This window comes from Protopterus annectens, chromosome 4.part0, assembly GCF_019279795.1.
Source record: "Protopterus annectens isolate FY-2018-M chromosome 4.part0, PAN1.0, whole genome shotgun sequence".
NCBI classification, from domain to species: Eukaryota; Metazoa; Chordata; order Ceratodontiformes; family Protopteridae; genus Protopterus; species Protopterus annectens.
This window is the reverse complement of record NC_056733.1, coordinates 1,094,919,645-1,094,945,459: the sequence shown is the minus strand read 5'-3', so window position 1 is coordinate 1,094,945,459 and position 25,815 is coordinate 1,094,919,645. Positions and strand designations below refer to the sequence as shown.

General features: G+C 34.7%; 1 long non-coding RNA gene across 1 annotated transcript in view; it reads left to right on the top strand.

Annotated features, from left to right (window-relative positions):
• Nucleotides 1-25,815, top strand: part of LOC122799772 — a 694,326-nt gene that overhangs the window by 455,920 nt on the left and 212,591 nt on the right. The window contains exon 5 of the long non-coding RNA XR_006364504.1: nt 5,466-5,586. This is a non-coding gene — a long non-coding RNA (uncharacterized LOC122799772). The remainder of the gene's footprint in view (nt 1-5,465; nt 5,587-25,815) is intronic.

Sequence of the window (25,815 nt, the reverse complement as noted above, 5' to 3'; positions counted from 1 at the left end):
TTAGAGCTGGAACCCAGATATGTAACCACTTTCTGCCCTCCTGTGAATATTAATGTCATAAACTCAGCTTCCTTAATTTAGTATTCTTTGTTTGGAAAGAATATTAAAATCTTTATTTTTTTAAAGGCTTCAAAACATACTTTTCTTTTTATACAGAAAAGTGTTCATAAGCATAAAGATCCATGTGAACAGTTTTTTTATTTAAAAAGAAAAGCAATTTTCATGCCTATAAACGATTTTTAAGCAGGTGAATGGAAATACAAAACATGTTATATCTTTGTAGGATGGGAGACCTGTTGAATTCCTTTCATACTTTTTATAGACACTGCTAAACATATTTATGCAGTGAGACAAATGTTTCAATATTTTTTGATAGATTAAATTATATACATCTTATGCTTACAAATGTTTCTTTTAATATATATATCATGCCATAGTCAATAAATATGTCAACATTATTGCTGTAAATCAAAAAGCAGTTTTAAAAGGCATATGATACATAATAAATGTAGTAGAGCCTTACATGCATCATCACCAGAAATTTAGATAAGAAAATGTTGATAATGTATCAAACACATTGGTGTATTGTAGCTGTTCTCTATAGGCATGTTGATCACAACAATGAGCCTCAGTCACATCCAGCTGTTTTACATTATGATGTTGCTGCTCTGTAACCATGGCAAATGAGGCAAAAATGTATGAATACCTGTTGCTGATGTGAAAAGAACAATGAGTATCTGTTGTGCAGGGAAGTTTGCAGTCAAAATATAATTAAACAATAGGAAAATCTTCTCAACCCTGATAGGAAAGAAACTTTTTTCTTTTTTCTAATTGAAGTATGATGCCAGGTATAACTTCCAACTTTAAAGTTGAATATAGTGGAGCATTTCAAATCAAGCATCACTGGAGCATTAAGAAATCCATGCTAGACTGACATGCTACTCATAGAATTCCCATTCTCTGGAACAGGCTCACCATCCATGAGAAGCAGAGTTCCTCCTTATCCCTATTTAAGCACAGATTGGGCCAGCAAATGGGTAATCATAAATTAACACCCTAGTCTAGCAACTTGTGTCTTGATGAACTGAGACAGTCAGTAAATTCCCCGCTATATAATTTAAATTTGTGGGTCACATTTGGATTGCACAGCTAGGCTGATAAGGACCCAAGTGGTGGTTATCCTAGTATACACCTATGAACCTATTCAAGAAAGATGATAGAAATGTAATACTGTGATCCAGGAATATACTGACTGTGCTCCCTACATGTTGCACATCAGCAGTTGGGCACTGGGGATGTCTATATACAATCAGACAATAAAGTTATTCAACTTTGTGAATGATGCAGTGTCCTCATTATGAGGAAAAAACACAATGAACAAAGTTTGTGTACCAATGTGTACTATATTTATGAAAATCATCAAAATCCCAAAGAAACTGAGAAACCTTGAAATGTTTGTTTTTCTTGTCTTAGCTACACCAAATGGTTTTAACAAAACATTTTCTCTTTTTTAATTTCTTGAAGTGACTAGCATTTCTAATATTGTGACATGGGTGGAGCCCATCTTTAGTCAGGATAGAATTGGTTCTGGCTCTGTCTTTGATGTTTGCCAAGACTGGTTTTCTTAGCAGCCTCAGTGTATACAGAAATACCCTCTTCCTGCAGTCCATGTGGAGTTACCTGTACTCATAACATATTTAAGTATACCTGGAATTTCTTGTTTCTTAGTCCGGCTGCTCTTATTACTACTTGAACAAACTGGGTTCATCTCAGGTTGAAAGGCATTCCTAACCCATTCATTGCCTGATAGGTAAGAGGTGATTAGCAAGCCATTGTTCTGGCATGTTTCTAACTCTGTTGTTTCTTGGAAGACTCCCTTTGATAAAAGTCTGGAATTAGATGAGTGTGTTACACTCGATTAAAAATTATCACATTATAGACAATTATAGACCCCCATGTATGACCCCTTCAAAGTATGCAGAATGCCTTAAGAAGTTTGAAGAGTCCACCATGGCTGATGGGCTACCAGGTATCCACACACAAACTGGCAGGCATAAACCACCAACAGCAAATAGGCACAGAATTTCTAGACATTGCAAATGCTAGCAAATTAAGCAAACTATCTTCTGCTGACCAGAGGTTTTATCTTTCTTGATCTTGTCCTGACAAATGTTTCAGTCAAATCCATCACCATGATTCTTACCCTCTCTTTGCTCTACTCTGGCAATTGAACTGTGAAGTTCTGCATGGAACCTGCATCATAATTGCTAGTATTTCCTATACAATTTGGATTACTACAAAACCAATTGCTTATTATTTAATGATCTTGTTGATTATCACAAATTGTTATACTTCTGGTACATGAACTGAATGTTTCTCCCTATTAGATAAATGCATTGTGGCATCTGTGCACCTGATGTAAGTATAATGGCAAGTTTAACACCAAACTCGTATGTTAAACCTACCACATTGAAAAAACTCTGTAGGGTGAACATGAAAATTTGTCTGACCAACTCTGAATGATGTCCACTTAATTATTATAAAATAAATAAAAAAGATAAGTATATCCCTTAAACTTCTCATCAGCTAAGTCAATGCCAGCTGTGAACTTAGGATTTTGTCTGATTCAAAAAAAAAACAACCATAATGCCTTTTGTCAGCTATATTAGGAAGCTTACAAATAATCAACAATTTGGTACAAAATTTCTTTCTGATAGCGCCTATTTCCCTAATCTTCAGGCCACTACTAATATTCGTTTGGCTATATTCTCTTCCATCATTGCTCTACCCCCCACACTTCCCCTTTTTTCCCCAAAATTAAAAACACATGCTCCATGTGCCTGCTATTTTCCTAGATATATCTGCTGACAGGTGCTAAGTCTCATCTAACAAAACCAGTCCATCAACATTTTAACTTAATTCTTTTCCCTTATCAGAGGTGTTAAAGCCCTGTGGGAGTTACAGATTTTTTAAATCTCATTAATATTATTTATAAGGTCATGGAACACATAGCTGAACAAATAAACAATGATAAATGAGACTGTACATCCCAGGATGCATACAAGTATGGCTTTTCAATAGACAGGCCATGCCTGCTCATCCTGGTTGAGTTATTCAGAATGGTTACTGAGGCTACAAATAAAGGGGTATGTAGTCTACACTGCATGATCTTGCATACACATTCAGCACTATCCCAATGCTGGAAGTATTAAATACTTCCTCAGCTGAACATTATTATAGTTCACTAGATAGCTAACTGATAGAGCCTATATCATTATGGTTTGGGGTATATGCTCGAGGAAGAAAAATGTCACCAGTTGTGTTCCACAGGGCTGTAACCATGCTCATCTTCTCTTTGGTATATGTATTTCAGACATGAAAACTGATATCAAGGGGCTATGGGTAAACAGGTTTTATGATGATTGAAAATTGTGGGGTGATTTTGAAATCCCATTCTGATACTCAAAATCTCCAGAGACAGCTGCCCCAAACAAACATTTGGTGTGTTAGTAGTGTACTTCCCTTAATGCTAAGAAATGCAAATCTGGCATCACTGCCACCTAACAAAATGAAAACATTTCACTTAAATCTGACACAGATATGTGGAACTTTGGTACCAACGTCAATAACTGATTACTGTTTAGCTACAACATCTACTGAATGGAGACACTGTTAGAAAAGAGACACTACTGGGTGATGTGGTTGAGCTTGTAGGGGTTTCATATGTTATAAGCTTAATAAACCCTCATAAACCTAAATTGTCCTTTTGGAGATCAATCTTCTCCGAATCTGTAAAGAAAAGTTTTCCTTTTTATTTATAACTTAAAACTAAGCACAGAGTATCAATCAGGTGAAGCAGGAATGGAAAGTTATTTTTACAAGTCTGGGTGAATTGTCAGAAATATAACACTCTAAATCCCATGGAAAAAAATGTTAAATGGTGCCTAATGATTGAAAATCACGAAAAATGTACAAATGCAGACTGTGGCATCATGAAAGAAAGACAAAAGGGAAATAATGACCTATATGTAAGAAAGTAGCATAGGAACTAAACATCAAATGTCAATGGGATACAATACAGAGAAAAAAGTAAAACTAGAAAAAATAACAAGTTTTTCCTTGTATACAGTCAAACTCCATGTGGGGAAATCAATGCAGCCTTGTTAGGCTTCATGATTGCAATAGCAAGGACAGAATAAGAAGCATTTTAGAACAGGAAAAAGAGTTAACATCGAATATGTATAAAGATAGCCAAAGTGAACTTCATGATGTACAGTCAATTGCTGAAATGGCATTTTGCTGAATTTTTGTTTATGGAAATGTTGATGTCTAAAATGTGGTATTTCAACTATGAAATGGTATTCTTTGATATAGGAAGACAAGCCAGCTATTCCATTTTACCCTGAGTCAGTGTGTCTTATAATATGATTACATTTGGGAGGTGTTGAGATCCCCATCACAGTGCTCAGGGTAATTTATGAATGCTTCTTCTGGAAGATACCTTATAGAATCTAGTAATAGTTTACTGTATTTTTTTAATTATGCCAAGACTCATATATTCAATCTTGAGAGGAAAATCAAAGGTTTGTAGATAAAATTATTTAGGTACTTCAAGCAAGTCTATCACATCCAAATAGCATCCTATATTAAAACAAATTATAATCAGCAGAAAACATACTTTCTGTATAAAAAATAAATAGCATGGCAGTGAAAAAATGGATTATACCCTAGAAAAGATGGCTCATTTCTTAAAACACTATCCTTTTAGTGTGGAATTGTCAACATTTTGAGATGAATAATGCAGAGCCAGACAGAAGCATTATGAAGAAGAGATGGTGTGATTAGCTATTAGGTAACAAGGAACTAAAACATATGGAATAAAATGGTCAGACTTTACTTTATTTGCTATTTGCTAACATTTATGCTTACCATGCAAGGTTATTTTCAGCCAGTATGATATGGCACAGTATAGACTTCTATTTGTTTTTCTTAACAGTAATCATTGCTTAGTGAAGTAGCAGCTAAGTATGATTTAGAGCTGTTGAGTACCATAAGCCATTTCAATCAGTAGGCATCAGTCAAGCATTTAACTGTGCATAGTGCATGTGTGTGTGTGTGTGTGTGTGTGTGTGTGTGTGTGTGTGTGTGTGTGTGTGTGTGTGTGTGTGTGTATGTGTGTGTGTGTGTGTGTGTTATTGTCTGGTCTGGTATGGTGAGTGTGTGCAAACACTGATCTCAAAATAATGTTTAAAAGTATTTGGAAAAAAAGACCTTCCAGTTGTCTGTACTTAAAATAATTTTTTGTTTATTCTTTTCTTAATTTTGAAAAAACTGCAATCTGTTGTACCTTCAGTTCTCCTTTCTTTTCTAATTGCTAAGAATATGGATTTTATGCCATGAAATATAAAGCTAAATATTTTAATTGTCATACATTTAGGACATTTATACCTTTGTTTTCATATTAGGAGGACTCTCTGCAGATGTGGCGGTACTCGTAAGAGCTCATTCACCAATATCATGACAGTGATAGATGCTACCAATGCTGTACAGAACATGCAGCAGTGAATGGCATAAATAATGATGGTGGTAAGTGCTATAAATATTTTCCATTTTAATTATGCTTTCAGCTGATAAACACATGATGTGAACTGGTTAATCAACACCAACTACATTAAGCTGTTTATTCATTTTTTTTTACTTTGTCAGATTCACTGAAAGCTTTGATTCATTGTTTTGAGTATAAACCATTCAAACTGATGTTATTACTTTCATGGATTCTCACACTTAAATATGTTTTATTGATAGGCATCTACTTTGCTGTTCATACTGCAGTGCTATAATTATGCACAGTTGTCAATTCATTAACACACAGAATAATCAAACAATTCTTATCCAGCATATCCGCCACCTCTGAAACAAACATGCATTAGGTGTTGAGCATTGTATCACCCTTGTACATTCCAGGTAAAACCTACATAATTGGGTAGGCAGCCTCAAATTTTTTTTTAGTGTATCTTATATTGCCCTATTTGAGGCTGTGGGGAACTACTACTATGGGTTATTGGAAGATTGTTTGCCTAGTAGTTACCCATGATCCCATTAACCCAGTTTCATCTGTGTCACTGAGACCACAAAGCATGCTTAACTTTTCAAAGATGGGGCCATTCATAAAGCTGCCTCTAGTATGACAGGATATATTAAACAACATATTTGTACAAAAATGTAAACAGTATACTAATGTTACTTCTTTTTAATTAAATTAATATCAGCAGTGGCTCAGCATAACAACATTTAAAGAAATAACATCGTGTAGTGTGTAGATATTTCATAGTTGCTATTCAATGGATCAGAATACTTAGTCACCCAGAGTACACAAGTGAAATGGAATAATGTGGTGGAAAGGGTACCAGAATATCCATATGAATATCTCCAGATGAAGAACAAATGTAATTTTCTTATTCTGTAAACAGCTGTCAAAAGAAGAAATGCAGGCAGTTTATAGATAAGTATGTGAAACACCATAGAGCTAATTACAGATGTGGGAGGCAGGGAGTAGCACCCGCATAATAAATAAAAGAGTACATAATAAATCAAAGCCACAACAACAAAATGCACAGCAGAACTATGGTAGCAAATTTCAGGAGTAGCACTAGAACAGCTCCCTACAACAGCTTACATGGTCAATTGTGTAACAAGGTTAACAAGGTTAAGGCATGGCATCATATGAGAATGTCCTTTCTCACACAATCCAACAGCATATAGCCTCACCAAATAGCACACTTCTACAAGAAGGGCATCACAGCTTAGCACAATGGCCAAAAGGGGGGGCAATTTTGTTTTTACATAGCAAAATGATGATCTTGCTCATTTTACAAATGGGGTGGAAATGGCATATGTGGCAAAGTAGGAAAGGATGGAACAGCAAGCAGTGGCAAACATAAAAGTTAATCATAAAGCACAAATGATTGGGAATGAAAAATATTTTTGTAAGATCAGTCTATATTTTTTTTGTCAAAAGAGAATGATAAATGTGGAAAGTACTAAGAGATATTTGTGGATGGAACAGAAGGAGTGGGAGAAGTTGAAGGTGCAGAAGAAAAAACATGAAACAGAGATGCAGATAATTCATAGCTGTGTACCCACATGAGATGGAGAAGGCAGTGGTTGGACGTACATACAGAAAGTAGACAAACCACTTTATTATTGTATTTGTATTCATATTGAAATAGTGCTATAGTTGTAAAGCATTTTAATAATTTTAAACTTGAATCTGAATATGAAGATGTAATAAGGTTATGTTTCAATGCCTAGCAGATGTTTGTAGGTGATAAGATTCATCTCCAAACTCAGAAAGAGCTTCTTTTGTACTTCAGGTGGTCAGAGTTGTGGAACTGGAATGAATACTATTCATGAATTCAGTAGCTGAGGTGGCAGCAATGAGCAGTTGTTAAAGGGGTATCTGTACATATCATGGTGATAACCTTATGATCAAATAAGGGTTCAGTGGTGAGTGAAGCCATTGTGTTGAAGAAAGAGCTATTTGGTGCATAACATAAATGAGTTTTCAAGAGTTTCTTGATGAATCCTGACAGATGAAGAATGCAGTATATGACAGTCACCGACATGAAAGCACAAAATGGGTGGAGGTAAGCTACATAAGGAGACTTTATATGGTCTCAGAAAAGGTACTGGTAAAGCATACAGTGACTAAAAAGCATCAGAATATTGCTCTCTCAGTTCACAGCAAGGGTAAAGAAGGTTCGGCATTGACTGGGGATATTTTTCGTGGAAGGCACACATTGAAGACTCTTTAACCCAGTGAAAATGCCATCCTCTGAAGAAGCAATGATATAAGCATTTGGTGGAGTGAGCCTATTATAGATAAGTTCATTGCTGACATTATAGTTACATGTTTGAAAGATTGTGGAGGTGTGTGAAATTTGGCATGGAATTCTAAAAGTGCTAGATATTCTTGATACTTCATCTGTGTGTGGAAAGCTGGGATAGTGCCACTAGACTGGCAGATTGAGGGTAACCCATTTTTTTTTTCATAAAGTAGGTCAGAAAAGTTTGTTCCAGTTATAAATTATTTACTTTTTGAATCTCTTCAGACTGCACATAACACAAAATGCTAAAAATGAAATGTCGCCCAATTACTGGTCTTTGGGTTCTGAACAAGCAATGTGAAGCCTACCATGAACCTTAAACAACAGATCAACTCTTTGCCATTCACAAATATTGAAAGGGTCACATGGAATTATAGTGCTGTCTTATATAAATGTTGTTGATCTGAAGAAGGCATAAGTCCTTGTAAACCTGAATGTGTTATTGAGGTATTATAATAGTACAAAGTATTTTAGCCTCATTGTTTGCCATTTGATTACTGCATTTGTAGAGATGTGTTGCCAGCTTTATATGTTATATTGGATATGTTAAAGGTAGACAGAATCCAACAAGGGTATCTGAACAATGATTGCAGGATATCAAAGTATATCTTTATGAGGTTGCAATGCATTTTGTCAGCTGCACAGCTTGTTGTCATCTGTCACAGTAGTGTGCATTTATTGAATAATTGGATTATAAAGAACTGTTACATTCAAGTTAGGTTTTGTTAACTATGACAATGCAGCAAAGTATTTACTGTGGTCACAATTGTGTGACCATGAAGTTAGTAAGTTATGGGATGTGGGTCCAAAGCCTCCCATGCTGCAGGGTGTGGGTGTAGAACTGATGGATTCATGTTTGTTTTACTTTGTGCTTTATGTGTGTTATGGTTTTGTTTCTGAAATGTCAACAAGCCAGTATTTTTTTTTTTGGTTGGATGAACATTTTTCTAATTTCCTGACATAGGAAAGAGTAAGGAATGTCTTTGCTATATTAGTGGGTGTGTGTATCAAAGAGAGAGAGCTCACATGTGAACAGTTTGTTTTTGTAATATACTAGTTTTCATTAAGGATTAGATGTTGTGTGCATTCTTTGACTTTGCTGCCGTGTCTTTCATTTTTCTAGTTGATTGTATGTGATTATTTTTTGATTGTTTGCCTGTGACTAAGATTTGCAAAATATATTGGTATAATTTATGAATGATAAGCAATGCAAAATATTAAACAGCATGAACATTTTTTAAATATGTATCAAATCTGCAAAATTAGCAGGAGTACTGAATGTATGTATATGTGAATACTAATTTGTTATTAAACTGCAACTAATACGATTTAGAAATGTTGAATATCATGCGACTTTCAGGTTTATAGTTTGTTTTAGTTACAGCACAAAGAATGTGAATATTCTTGAGAAAATGTATGTTTTTTTCTGTAAGAGACCTTTTCTATTTCCAATTATTTTTGTAAAATGTCACTCACCCTTGACCCCTTTCCACCGACTCTTTTGGTATACAATGCCTCCATTTCTGCTTTTGCAGCTTACAACTGATATTGCCCTTACACAGTATTTTGATTGCAGTGAGTTAATTAAATATCTAGACTAGGACTCAGAATGACTTTTTCCCCTTTTATATGGTGGGAATGCAGTGGTGTCACACTAATGTGGTGATCTTGTGCACATCTCTAAATGTACTTGGCACCATACCTCTTCAACAGATTGTTATGATGTATGCAAACTCTTTAGACTCTGATTAGGATTCCTAAATAGAACTGATGCTAAATAGTAAGAAAAATCCACTATGTCCCCACTAATCCATTGGTTCAGGGAACGCAGTTCCAACTTGAGTATCCAATAGGGCATATTGGTAGACTGTGACTGTACTATGGGACTATAATAAAAAGTTACATTTTAATATGAACTACACTGAAAATATTGCATATTTTACAATAACATTATGCATGATCAAATTCCATTAAGTTTGAGCAGAAGGCAAATTGCACACATCATGGGCGGTTCATTACACAAAATGTATATTTTCATCTTCTATACCTTATTTAGAAAATACAAAAGTGATTTAATTTACTTTAAATTAAAACTGAAATGCAAGTGGGTATTATGTACCCACAGATCAAAATATGTTTGCAGAGTGCAAATAATTCTGATGTAGTGTATTTCTAAAATTGATTTTGAATTTTTTTATCTTTCTGACTATACTCTGCAGATTTGGACTAAGGCATTATTCCATCTTGAGTATGTTTTATTTGTATTTAAGATGCAGTTTGCTTTAATTTGAACTTGGAGCATTCTGATGCCCTCATTGGTCCCCACAAATTATGAAGCAGACTCAGAGAAATCTGTTGATGTTTCAGACTACATTTAATTGCGATAGTCTGCATCTTTGTCTTAGATCAATGTAGTCTGCCAGAGAGAAAAACAAGATTAGATTATGTAACATTCATGGGACAGTACAGAACCTTAAGATCTTCACTCTGTTTATTTTTCACCCAATTACAAATCCTGCTTCACTGATGTGCTAAAAATAAATTTTTAAATGTTACACATCATATAATCTGATTAATATGGTATTTAGGTATGTTGTTGAATAATTCCACTTCAAAATGAAAAATTTGGATTTGAGCTGCAAATAGTATAACCTGGACAGTTCAGGGAAGGAACATAAAAAAGATGGCAAACCATGTCAATGTTGGTGAAAGGTACCCATAATAAAAAAAAATAAATAAAAAACAAAGTCAGGGAAACAGGTTTTAATTTACAATAAAATCCACAAAGCTTCCAGGTTCTAAAAACCCTTCTTCTATCTCTGATTGGTTGGCTGTGTCTTTTGAATAGATTATAAATCTATGGCATTTAGTAGTTTTGTATCACACACTGAAGAAAGGTTTTTAAAACCTGAAATATTTGTGGATTTTATTGTAAATTAAAGCTAGTTTCCCTGATGTTGTAGGCACAGTTCAGGGAAGAAACAAGGATGCATCATTTCATAAAAGGGTTGTTTTATGTTTCCATCAGCTATCATTTTCATTTAGCATTGTCCATAGCATTAAGATGAGCAATCCAAGGGCTGGCATTAATTCATTATTATGAAGGATGAGCGGGAACTTTAGGTACTTGTTGGCCAGGACATATATTGAATAAAATGGATAGTATAGGTGATACATGTTTATCTAATCTTGTGCTCTCTACTTTTCAAATTCTTGTAGTGATTCAGTTATCATAATGTGCTACAGTCAGTCTATGCTGAAGGTTGGGCGTCAGGCTGGCAACTTGGCACCATAAAAAATCTACTGCCAATCATTAGCAGACCGGAGTTCCACTGTGGCGACCCCTAACCAGGAAAAGCCAAAAAGAAAAACAACAACATACTTACCTGAATCTTTAATCACCAAGACAACTTCATCGAAAGCTGTAGTTATAGAAGCTACGAATCACCGGACTTTTTCAAAGGGAATGAACCACTTGGCCACCTGGGCAAAATAAGACAATGGACAAAAAATACCCACCCCACACACACCCCCTAACAAAATATACCAACTCAGAGATCACATTAGACTGGAGAAAAGGATGAAGTTCACCCTCATGGCCAAGTGGTTCATTTCCATATGAAAAAAGTGCAGTGATTTGTAGGTTTGATGATTACAGTTTTCAATGGAGTCATCTCTGCAAGTAGTGATATGGGTAAGTATAAATTTGGTTAAACAAGGTAGACCCGCTGCAGTATAAACTACTGCCTGATTTTTTTTCCAAAAATTCACTACATATGAAAACTGCATTGCACTGTGATTTAAAAGTTTGAATGTCATGAGACCTTCAGATTGCTTCAGTCAATCACTCTGTCATTATGTATTATGTATGCATATTTCTGCTTTTCTGTGTTCATGTTAACACTAGTATGTGCAAGTTTCCTTGTGTGTGTGTGTGTGTGTGTAAAGGTGCACTTGCTGAAATGTTTTTGTTTTTCTGTTCTTAATGTTGAAACAACTTCCATATATTATATGCTTTACTCTATCTTTCCTAGTAACTGCTCTAGCAGCTGCAAATTTGGAGTTATATACCAGTGTTACAGTGAAACTGTTTAATTATATGTGATTTCTGAAGAACAGACAGGCCTAGTGATTCAATCAAAAGGTAAGTTTATACAGATATTGTCTGATGCATATGGATGCATCTACTCATAGTATTTCAGTTATTGATACTAACAATGCAAGACATTTAGTCATATAAAGTATTTTCTGTGAACTACTGAGAAATTTAGTCTAGTTACATTACGTTAGTATTTTAGTTAGGATCTTAGCATATCATTACAGAACCTGGAAGATAGTTGATTTCTAACATTACAATGCTTACCATGATTTATTTCTTCTAGAACAACTTTAAAATGCTTACCGTGTTTCCCACTTTTCACATTGCACAATGATTTTACAGCATCTCATTCAGTAGAAACAATACAAATGACATTTTTGACTTCTATGGATTTGTTATTGATGCATATGATTCAGAACATTTATGAATGATAAGCAATTGCTTTGTGTACAAAGCATAATATAAATACAGGCCATTTTTAAATTCCTACCACACAGATTAAGGTAGTATTTTATTTACATCTCCATCACTCTGAATGTCATATTTTAATTACAACAATCACTCACAAAAACATATCTACTGATAATACATTAACTACAATACACTGTTGCAAAGATATGTTAGCCTGAGGCATTATATCTTCAGCACAATTCCACTAAACTCAGTGCATCAAATTCAAAGCATCGAGTCCCATATCCATTGACATTTAATTCATCTAATTAAAAATATATATATTTTAAAAGAGTTAAGTCCCCTACACCACCAATGTGCGCCCTTCATACTCCTGAATTTCTAAATATAATGACTCCAAGGTCTTACAACAGAAGGGAGCAAAAGGAACATTATTTTATCACTGTACCATGACCTTCCAACATCCAAATTCCATGTACCTCGATCTCAGCACACACACTAAAAACAAAAACACAGTGTTTTTAAAGAATCATTCCTCCCTGAATCCCCCAGCTCTAGGTATACTTATTTTGACATGTAGAACTTGGAGATTGATTTTTACTCTTAAAATACATACATCCTCACATCAAGGAGCAGTGTGCATGCCTTAAATTGACCAGTAGACTACCTCCTTAGTCAACCAGACTGAGTCGTTCATCCAACCTTGGCTGACAACTAGTTTTGCATGCTGCAGGCAATAGCAAGCATGTGAAGCTCAGGAGTTGCCTGCTAAAGACAAAGTCATGGACAGCCTATCTACAACCCTGCTGTGGATATATATCCTCCATAAATAGGTGTTTTGATAGGTACTTATTCAAATTTATTGATGTTGTGGAGTCAGACCTTTGGTGTAGTATTTGTATTAATAAAAAGTAAACTGTTTGGCGTTCGTCAAAAACAACTGAACTAATAAAAACTTTTGATACCACGCCAAACACTATGCGGTCTTGAGATGGCGATGATTCCAAACCAGTTCTTGTAAAAAAAAATGATGTCTGCAACTCATATTATATAAAATCCAAGATTTAATGTGAAACCAGAAACTGACATACAAAGTTAAGCACTTTCACCCATTCCAACCACGGTCTTCATCAGAACTAATGTTATACTTCAGTGACAGTTACAATTTAAATAGCTTCATTGGCGCCAAAAAATAACTATATTTAAAGCTACAAATCCAAAATAATTAACCGCATACATATCTGAGATGTTCTACCATTTTAACCAATAAAGTAAATGAATATTTTAGACAGTAAATGACTGTCTAAAATATTAGGTACCCAAAAATAAATATAAATATAAAATTGCTAATTGAGCATATTTAACAAAGGTTTTGTAGAAATAAAATCATTAAGACCTGGGGGGGGGGGGTAGACGCATCTCTAAACAATTGCCACCACAGTTCTTTATAAGATAGCACATCTTTATAATTTCCCCCTTTCGGGTCAATTTTAATATTGTCCAAAATAACAAATGTGAAATGGTAATTGTCCCCCAATATTTTGATGTGCCTGTATAATGTATTTTTTCATCTTTCTTTGTAATACAGTACATATGATCATAAATACGCTTATTAAACTGCCTTTCGGTCTTTCCAATATAGAAAGCCGAACAAGTGGAACATTTAGCTAAATATACTATAAGTTTAGACTTGCAATTCCCCTGTCTAAACCTAATATAAGACCTGTTCACATTGTCTAGTCTTAAACCATCACTCAAATTTATAGTATGACACCAATTACAACTTCCACATTTACTAGTGTGTTTTACAGAAAAATTGTTAGCCATTGGGCCCCTTTCCAAATATTTCTTAATATTGGGCCACATTTTTTTAACAAAATGAGGATGATGACCTACTATATTTGCTATATCATTGTCAGCCAAAATTATGTTCCAATTACTGTTCAATATTTCTTTAATTTTAAATGTATATGGACCGTGCTCCAGGACACAGGCTCTGTTGTAGTTTATTGCTGGATCAGCTCGCCTATCCATATATGAAATACCTAAATTAGTATGGTTATGACCTAATAAAGGGGTATATTTTTCCCCCATTCACCTATAACTTGCTTGCTTACCTTAAACATCATATTTGTGTCATAACCTCCATCTCTAAATAGAGACGAAATATTAGCTGTTTCCATCAACATGTCCGAATATAAAGAGGTCATACTGACAGCTCGGATAAGTTGTCCCTTGTATATATTTCTTAACAGTTTTTTAGGATGATTACTGGTAAAGTCCAGGTAACTGTTGGAAAATGTAGTTTTCCTATGTATTCTGGATAGAAATTGATTTTCATCTTTAAATACATAGGTGTCAAGATACACTAAACCCTCCTGACTATACGATGAAGTAAATTTTAAGTAGTTACTACCAGAATTAATGTAGTCCAGAAATTTAATAAAAATATCTTTACTACCATCCCACAAGATGTAAATATCATCCAAAAAACGTGAATAATATTTAATATGTTTGAAAAATTCGCTCTGGAACACAGTAGACTCCTCCCAATCCAGCATAACCAGGTTCACAAAAATGGGGGCACAAGCAGCCCCCATTGCTATGCCCCTGGTTTGCCTGAAAAATGCACCTTCATAAAAGATGTAATTGTGTTCCAAAACAATACTCATCATATCTATAATGAGACAGGGTTTATCCCAATCAAGGTCAGCATATTTTCTGATACTATTAGCAAATGCATTTAACCCCTCTTCTTTAGGTATACATGAAAATAAATCAATTACATCAGTGGTGACAAATAACAATTCATTCTTGTGTAGATGAATAGGGTAATTCTTAAGAAATTCCCATGAATCCTTAACTAGGTGAGGAATTTTACTATAAATAGGTTTCAGTATAGTGTCTACAGCTACCCCTAAAGGGAAAGTCTTTGATTTGCTTCTGGAAATGATGGGTCTAAACAGTGGATTGTCTATATTTTCATGAATTTTAGGAATTCCTACCAAAGATGCTGCCACAGGATAATCCACCTTCAAATAATCATACGTATCTTTAGTAATACGTCTATCAATCAAAAATTCCGCTAAATGCATGTTGATTCTTCTATATGCCAAATTTATTTAATTTAAGGAAATGACCTCATAGTTTCCTGAAGCATGTAAAATATCATACATTTTGGATGCATATGCCATGTTGTCATATATCACTACGCCCCACCTTTGTCAGGTTTCATTACACAAATTGATTTGTCATTTCTCATATCATTTAATATCTTTGTTTCATCATCAGACAAATTAGATTTAACTTTTTACCACCTATCGTGTTTTGTAATTGATATATTTGTTTTGTGACTGATTTTCCATATACTGCTATAGTTGGATTCGTTAAAGGCATAAAACTACTTTTCTTTTTTTAATAAGTTAAAGCCAGTATTCAGATTACATCCTTTGTCGTCCATATTATGAAACATAATAGCTAAATTTAATTTCCTTATATATAATTTGATCTCACTTAAGCAGTCAACTACTTTAAATTTGGTTGTGGGAATATATTTCATACCTTTAGAAAATAACTTAAAGTGAGAGTTATTGAGTACTAAATCAGTGTAAGTGTATATATTAAAGTTTTTATAACTGTTGAATACACCTGTTTTGATTATAATTTGATCACTTTCACAATTTTACTTATTGGTTTTATGCTTACTTGTCTCTATGTCTAATTTCTTACGTGATTCACAAACCTGCCGTTCCATTGATTTTGGTATGAATGTTGCTTTTTCCATTTCCCTCCCCATTTCCAGTCCCTTAGTTGTCCCGTTTGCCCACTGTTCCAAAAATGTGGATTCTTCTTATCATGGTCATAATTATCATTTGCTTCATCAATATAAGGAGTGTCATACCTTATATTTGTGTTGTGATCCCATCCATATGCTCTACCCTTTTCATACTGTTCTATGTCCCTTTGTAGCTTCCTATTTTTCCTATTGAATGCTTTCTTAGAATTAGACTCAGACATATTAAATTGCTTAACATACAGATTTTCCCATTGCATAAATAACAAGTCATTCAGAATCAATTCATTCAATTTCTCTACCTCCTGCAAACATCTTGCTAATTTTTCATCATTATATTTCATCAACATTTGCATATATTGGATACCACAATTATCAAAAAATGGATTGAAATCAGCTCTAATTTTATCATTTATATCAATACCCATTGGGTGTTTAAAAAATCGCAGTCCCATAGGGACTATTCCAGAATTAATGCATTTCAAAAGATATGCATTATCAAGTTTCAAACTGTTTATTACATTTAATTTCTTTCCAAAGGTATATATAATGTCCTTCAACAAACCCTTGGGTGTCAGTCCATCAGACTGAACTTCCTGCACCGATTCATTGTCAAAACCACAATTAGTATCTAAAAATTTCTTTAAATGGTTGTAATTATTGTTATTGACTGTTACAGGAATGACCTGTGAATATACAGTACCTTTGTCAATATTATCGTGACCCCCGGGATGGGTGTAGGTCTTCTTAGGTAACATCCTTTTGGGTTTGGTGCCAATGCTCTTGGCCTCTTCTTCCAAATCGCCAAATGAAAAATCAAAGGTGTAGTCCAAAATGTCCATCCTGCTACTTTTCTGCTGTTCATTATATGGAAAAGTTACTGGTAAGTCTATTAAATTAGTGCAACCCCGACTGGTCCCTTGCCCATTAGGAATACCTGGTGAAGGTTGTAAAATACCCGGTGAACCTTCATTGCTATTGGTCAGACTAATGTGACTGTCTCTCTCTTTATGATCATTTGGTACTGAATGCAATCTGTCTGATGTTGTTGGCTCGTCCATAACACTCAAAGGTAATTTGTCTATCTTAGCACTACCTTCAGTACCTTTTTGGCCCGTCACATTAAGTCCGATATTTGTTAACAGCATCGTTAATTTGTGAACTTCACCCTTAAATTCACTTAGTTCCACTTGTAATTTCAGCATAGAATTTATCTCAATACATATCCAGAATACATAGGAAAACTACATTTTCCAACCGTTACCTGGAATTTACCAGTAATCATCCTAAAAAACTGTTAAGAAATATATACAAGGGACAACTTATCCGAGCTGTCAGGATGACCTCTTTATATTCGGACATGTTGACGGAAACAGCTTATATTTCATCTCTATTTAGAGATAGAGGTTATGACACAAATATGATGTATAAGGTAAGCAAGCAAGTTATAGGTGAATGGGGGAAAAATATACCCCTTTATTAGGTCATAACCATACTAATTTAGGTATTTCATATATGGATAAGCGAGCTAATACAGCAATAAACTACAACAGAGCCTGTGTCCTGGAGCACGGTCCATATACATTTAAAATTAAAGAAATATTGAACAGTAATTGGAACATAATTTTGGCTGACAATGATGTAGCAAATATAGTAGGTCATCATCCTCATTTTGTCAACAAAATGTGGCCCAATATTAAGAAATATTTGGAAAGGGGCCCAATGGCTAACAATTTTTCTGTAAAACATACTAGTAAATGTGGAAGTTGTAATTGGTGTCATACTATAAATTTGAGTGATGGTTTAAGACTAGACAATGTGAACAGATCTTATATTAGGTTTAGACAGGGGAATTGCAAGTCTAAACTTATAGTATATTTAGCTAAATGTTCCACTTGTTCGGCTTTCTATATTGGAAAGACCGAAAGGCAGTTTAATAAGCGTATTTATGATCATATGTACTGTATTAAAAAGAAAGATGAAAAAAATGCATTATACAGGCACATCAAAATATTGGGGAACAATAACCATTTCACATTTTCTATTTTGGACAATATTAAAATTGACCCGAAAGGGGGAAATTATAAAGATGTGCTATCTTATAAAGAACTGTGGTGGCAATTGTTTACAGATGCATCTACCCCCCCCCGGTCTTAATGATTTTATTTCTATAAAACCTCTGTTAAATATGCTCAATTAGCAATTTTATATTTATATTTATTTTTGGGCACCTCATATTTTAGACATTCATTTACAAATGTTTAAGATGTTTTTATTCGTTAAAATGGTAGAACGTCTCAGATATGTATGCGGTTAATTATTGTGGATTTGTAGCTTTAAATATGGTTATTTTTTGGCGCCAATGAAGCTATTCAAATTGTAACTGTTACTGAAGTATAACATTAGTTCTGATGAAGCCCATGGTTGGAACGGGTGAAAGCGCTTAACTTTGTATGTCAGTTTCTGGTTTCACATTAAATCTTGGATTTTATATAATATGAGTTGCAGACATCTTTTTTTGACAAGAACAGGTTTGGAATCATCGGCATCTCAAGACCGCATAGCGTTTGGCGTGGTATCAAAAGTTTTTATTAGTTCAGTTGTTTTCGACGAATGCCAAACAGTTTACTTTTTATTGAGAGCTTTTGCTATGGAGTCTGATCGGGATGCCGAGCTTCCATTTTTGCCCTGTATTGAGATAAATTCTATGTTGAAATTACAAGCAGAACTAAGTGAACTTAAGGGTGAAGTTCACAAATTAACGATGCTGTTAACAAATATCGGACTTAATGTGACGGGCCAAAAAGGTACTGAATGTAGTGTTAAGATAGACAAATTACCTTTGAGTGTTATGGATGAGCCAACAACATCAGACAGATTGCATTCAGTACCAAATGACCATAAGGAGAGAGACGGTCACATTAGTCTGACCAATAGCAATGAAGGTTCACCGGGTATTTTACAACCTTCAACAGGTATTCCTAATGGGCAAGGGACCAGTCATGGTTGCAGTAATTTAATAGACTTACCAGTAACTTTTCCGTATAATGAACAGCGGAACAGTAGCAGGATGGGCATTTTGGACTACACCTTTGATTTTTCATTTGGCGATTTGGAAGAAGAGGCCAAGCGGATTGGCACCAAACCCAAAAAGATGTTACCTAAGAAGACCTACACCCATCCCGGGGGGTCACGATAATATTGACAAAGGTACTGTACGTCCACAGGACATTCCTATAACAGTCAATAACAATAATTACAACCATTTAAAGAAATGTGTAGACACTAATTGTGGTTTTGACAATGAATCGGTGCAGGAAGTTCAATCTGATGGACTGACAACCAAGGGTTTGTTGAAGGACATTATATACACCTTTGGAAAGAAATTAAATGTAATACACAGTTTGAAACTTGATAATGCATATCTGTTGAAATGCATTAATTCTGGAATAGTCCCTATGGGACTGCGATTTTTTAAACACCCAATGGGTATTGATATAAATGATAAAATTAGAGCTGATTTCAATCAATTTTTTGATAATTGTGGTATCCAATATATGCAAATGTTTATGAAATATAATGATGAAAAATTAGCAAGATGTATGCAGGAGGTAGAGAAATCGAATGAATTGATTCTGAATGACTTGTTATTTATGCAATGGGAAAAACTGTATGTTAAGCAAGTTAATATGGCTGAGTCTAATTCTAAGAAAGCATTCAATAGGAAAAATAGGAAGCTACAAAGGGACATAGTACAGTATGAAAAGGGTAGAGCATATGGATGGGGTCACAACACAAATATAAGATATGGCACTCCTTATATTGATGAAGCAAATGATAATTATGACCATGATAAGAAGAATCCACATTTTTGTAACAGTGGGCAAATGGGACAACTAAGGGACTGGAAATGGGGAGGGAAATGGAAAAAGCAACATTCATACCAAAATCAACGTAACGGCAGGTTTGTGAATCACGCAAGAAATTAGACATAGAGACAAGTAAGCATAAAACCAATAAGGAAAACTGTGAAAGTGATCAAATTATAATCAAAACAGGTGTATTGAACAGTTATAAAAACTTTAATATATACAATTACACTGATGTAGTACTTAATACCTCTCACTTTAAGTTATTTTCTAAAGGTATGAAATATATTCCCACAACCAAATTTAAACTAGTTGATTGCTTAAGTGAGATAAAATTATATATGAGGAAATTAAATTTAGCTATTATGTTTCATAATATGGACGACAAAGGATGTAATCTGAATACTGGCTTTAACTTATTAAAAAAGAAAAGTAGTTTTATGCCTTTAACGAATCCAACTATAGCAGTATATGAAAAATCAGTCACAAAACAAATATATCAATTACAAAACGCGATAGGTGGTAAAAAAAGTTAAATCTAATTTGTCTGATGATGAAACAAAGATATTAAATTATATGAGAAATGACAAAACAATTCGTGTAATGAAACCTGACAAAGGTGGGGGCATAGTGATATATGACAACATGGTATATGCATCCAAAATGTATGATATTTTACATGCTTCAGGAAACTATGAGGTCATTTCCTTAAATGAAATAAATTTGGGATATAGAAGAATCAACATGCATTTAGAGGAATTTTTGATTGACAGTCACATTAAAAAAGATACATATGATTATTTGAAGGTGGATTATCCTGTGGCAGCATCTTTGGTAGGAATTTCTAAAATTCATAAAAATATAGACAATCCACCATTTAGACCCATCATTTCCAGAAGCAAATCAAAGACTTTCCCTTTAGGGATAGCTGTAGACACTATGATGAAACCTATTTATAGTAAAATTCCTCACCTAGTTAAGGATTCATGGGAATTTCTTAAGAATTACCCTATTCATCTACACAAGAATGAATTGTTATTTGTCACCATTGATGTAATTGATTTATTTTCATGTATGCAAACAATAAAAAAGAAACTGCCAAAAATCCGGTGAACACTCCGTATACAGGTTAGCAATATGGACAAAATATAACAAAAGGTGACCCAAACGGAGTGAAGCAGGAAGCCAAGTAAGCCAGATAAAACAAATCCAGGTTTAATTCAAGGGTGTCCAGACAAAATATAAGCGCTTTCGCTTAAACAGCTTCTTCAGATATATAACAAACATCACCCATAATTCAAGACAAGTATTTATACAATTTAAAAACCATTGGACCAATCACTTGGTTCAATTAATTAAGAATTAAAGTTACATGGTATATAATAAAAGCTCTACACACACATATATATTTATACAATTCCGATCTAGGAAATAAATGCATAAATAGAAAAATCTCTAAAAGCCAAATATATATATATAAGCAAAAAGCTTATATTTTAAAATGCTGAAAGCATGCTCCTTTACTTGGGCTTGACTCAACTCATTTATTATTCCTACGTCTCTTGAGAAGTGGCTTAATAGATGCCCGTTCATTCAATCCCATGCCTCTATCTGCTCTCAATTTGACTATCCAGTTACTTTCTATACTTTCTGTATAGTTCCTAATGTCACCTTCACGCACATTGGGGGTCACCACTGATAAAGCTTTAAATAAAAAACTATGTGTGTTGCCATATTGAGCTATATGTTTAGCTAAAGCATTATGATCTGAGCCCTTCTTGATGTGGTAGATGTGCTCATGTATCCTATCCCTGAACTGTCTATTGGTTTTACCTACATAAAAAGATAAACATGATTGACATGTGGCTAAATATACTAAATGTGTAGTCAGACAGTTAGCTGAGACTGTCGTCTTAAAAATCTTGTTCATATCTGGGTGCAGAAACTCATTACCAGTGTCTATATATTGACAAAAATTGCACCGTCCACAAGGTTCTGTATGTGCATCTTCAGATCTAAGAATAAATTCTTTAGGGTAGCACAACAATCTTTTTAAATTCTTCTTATTTCTATATAAGAATTGAGGTTGCTCACCAACTATCTCACTTATATTTTCGTCTGTCTGTAAAACTGACCAATGTCTGCCAATGATACCTCTAATTTCCATATGATCAGATGTATAATAAGTCGGAAACTTAACAAAAGGGCATATAGATTTAGTATCAATCCCATAATTAGTCCTGGCTGGTCCAAAATAAGGAGCAGCTGTGCCAGAACGTAAATTTGGAATTATATTAAGCTGTTCATCAATCTCATTGGATATATAACCCCTCTCTAGTAGTTTCATTTTAAGGCTCCCTAGTTCTTCTACAAAGCCTGTATCAACAGCATTCATCCTAGAAGCCCTAACGCCTTGACCTTTTATGATGTTTCTGAAGACGTAGGTAGGATGCATGCTGGATCTCAGTAGGAAAGTGTTGGCATGACATGGTTTCCTATATATTCCAGTATTTATCACACCACATGTTAATTTTTCTATGTATAGATCTAGGAAATCAATCTTACTATCTGAGAATTTCATAGTAAACCTAAGGAAATCAGTTAAATTATTCATCCCAAACAAGAATTTATCCAGTGCCTGTATGTTACCATCCCATAACAAAAAAAGGTCATCGACGAAACGTCGATAAAACCTAACATGCTTCTTGAAGTCCACAAGTTGAAACAGAGTGGTCTCTTCCCAGTGTGCCAAAAACATATTCGCATAACTATTAGCGCAAGGGGTACCCATGGCCACCCCATCTAGTTGCTTATATATCGTATTTTGGAACATGAATAAATTATTTTCTAACACTAATTCCAAGAAATGGGCAATAAGATCTCTCTGTACTACAGAATATTCACTGTGTTTCTCTAAATACTCAGAGATATAGGAAATGCCTAACTCATTTGGTATGATGGTAAAAAGTGATTGCACATCCAAGGTTACAAAAACCAACCCATCTATATTCCTAATATCACTCAAGCATTCATATAAGTCCATAAGAAATTGTTTCGAATCTTTCAGTACAAAATTATTCTGATTCAATATGGGTCTCAGGTGTTTCTCTACATATATAGATAAACGTTCGGTGACCCATCCTTCACCTGCAACTATTGGTCTCATGGGAGGATCACGATTATCCTTATGAATCTTCGGAAGACCATGTATCAATGGTATGAGTGGTGTTTCAATAAACAAATAATCAAGCAGTTCCTTATTAATAATACCTCCTCGATAAATGTCAACCAGAGTATTCATAACATATCTCATAGTGTCATGTGTTTCATCTCTATTTATTATTCTATAGAATTTGTCCATGAGAAGTCTAATCATGGAATCAGTGTAATGAGAAACATTCATGACAACTATCCGACCTCCCTTATCAGCTGGCCTGATTATGATGGAGGATTCGGACTGCAAATTTTTTAAACACTGTCTTTCCTTATAACTAAGATTGTTCCTTCTACTATTTTTATTCATGTTCAAAGTATCATAATATTTATGCATCTCTTCCTCAGTGAGCTTCAAATATGCTTCTATCAAGGGATGGTTGGATGGAACAAATTGACTAAGATTTTTGAAATTAAATATCTTCTTATTCTGTATATTGTCAATTACTACTTCTTGTTTGCCATATAGCATTTTCAACATAATATTCCTACAAAATATTTTAAGGTCTGTAACTGAATCAGTCAAATTGCTGCTAGTGCTAGGGATGAAATTTAAACCCTTACTCAACAGATTAATTTCCATTTGTGATAAAATATATGACGAAATATTACAAATTAACGATTCATGCCCTTCCCCCACATCTTCTTGATGGTCTGATTGGGTGGATATTCGCCTGAGAGTTTCCTTTTTTGTCGTCCGCGGCTCATAGAGCGCGTGCGTCTGTTCCCCTTGTCTATTCTCACTGGTAGGGGAAAAGGGAGTCCATCTACTAACTCACGAGGGCCTTCAGACAAACTCTGTATAACCTTAGGTCTAACAACAGCCTCTGTTGATACACGAGTATGAAAAGGGGGGTCTTTAACAACTCGTATCTCTGGATATAAATTCCCTGTCTTAGGTATAGTATCCCCTTCAGTTTGAACTATATCTATTGAGTTGTTACCATGCAGTACTTCAGATTCTGTTAAGAAATTCTCAGTAGCTATTCTGTCTACTAGTTTGTTATTAGACATAACAGTGGCTTCTGTATCACATATTACTGATAATTCATTACTATCATGGCTTACAGCACCATTAACATTCTTTTTACTAGTGTATACATTTGAGCCATCATTAATGTCTTTAGAAATGGTCGTTGAGGCATTTTCAAAGTTCACAGTCTCACCACGCCTGGGCCACATAAACACTTGGCCCAATTTAAAATCATTAAGGTCTCTCATTATTTTATTCTTCTTTTGATGCGATAGCTTGCGCTCAAAGGCCAAAACGCTATCCAACAAACTCTCAAAGAGTGGTTGTGTCATACTGTCAGAAAAGGTATCGAAAATATACTGTTGCTTATTTTTTATCAAGTCTATAAGCTGAGCCTCTTCAGGTAAAAAGAACTCTATTAAAAGTTTCATATGCTGCTTGCTTACCTCTAAATTAATCATTTGCCAACGAGATAGCAGCTCCGGATACTGTGTTCCTTGGCTAGGCATGTTAAAAATACGTAGCCCCCTAGGAACAATCTTTTTGTCCAAACAATATTGTAAGTGCAGTCGTTGCATCTGCAGTCTCTTTAGCTTGTAAAAATCTTTTTCTAATTCATCCAACAGCTTCTGCAATCTCTCGATGTTGTCTGTCGCATTGCTGGCGTCATCAACGGGTGCAATCAATTCTAAATGCCAGGAAGTGCTCTTTGGGCAGTCTAAGTATTGAAAAAAGCGCTTCTGTAGCACTTCACCAATGCTCCCTCTTTTTTCAGGGGCATAATCAAGCTCGATGTTCTCCATGATATTAAGCGTGCTATCAAGAATGGTCCCACTCCAGACAAAGGCAGTTGAAAGTAAAAATGCAAGCAAACAATAAAAAAGAAACTGCCAAAAATCCGGTGAACACTCCGTATACAGGTTAGCAATATGGACAAAATATAGCAAAAGGTGACCCAAACGGAGTGAAGTAGGAAGCCAAGTAAGCCAGATAAAACAAATCCAGGTTTAATTCAAGGGTGTCCAGACAAAATATAAGCGCTTTCGCTTAAACAGCTTCTTCAGATATATAAAAAACATCACCCATAATTCAAGACAAGTATTTATACAATTTAAAAACCATTGGACCAATCACTTGGTTCAATTAATTAAGAGTTAAAGTTACATGGTATATAATAAAAGCTCTACACACACACAAGCGCTTATATTTTGTCTGGACACCCTTGAATTAAACCTGGATTTGTTTTATCTGGCTTACTTGGCTTCCTGCTTCACTCCGTTTGGGTCACCTTTTGTTATATTTTGTCCATATTGCTAACCTGTATACGGAGTGTTCACCGGATTTTTGGCAGTTTCTTTTTTATTGTTTGCTTGCATTTTTACTTTCAACTGCCTTTGTCTGGAGTGGGACCATTCTTGATAGCACGCTTAATATCATGGAGAACATCGAGCTTGATTATGCCCCTGAGAAAAGAGGGAGCATTGGTGAAGTGCTACAGAAGCGCTTTTTTCAATACTTAGACTGCCCAAAGAGCACTTCCTGGCATTTAGAATTGATTGCGCCCGTTGATG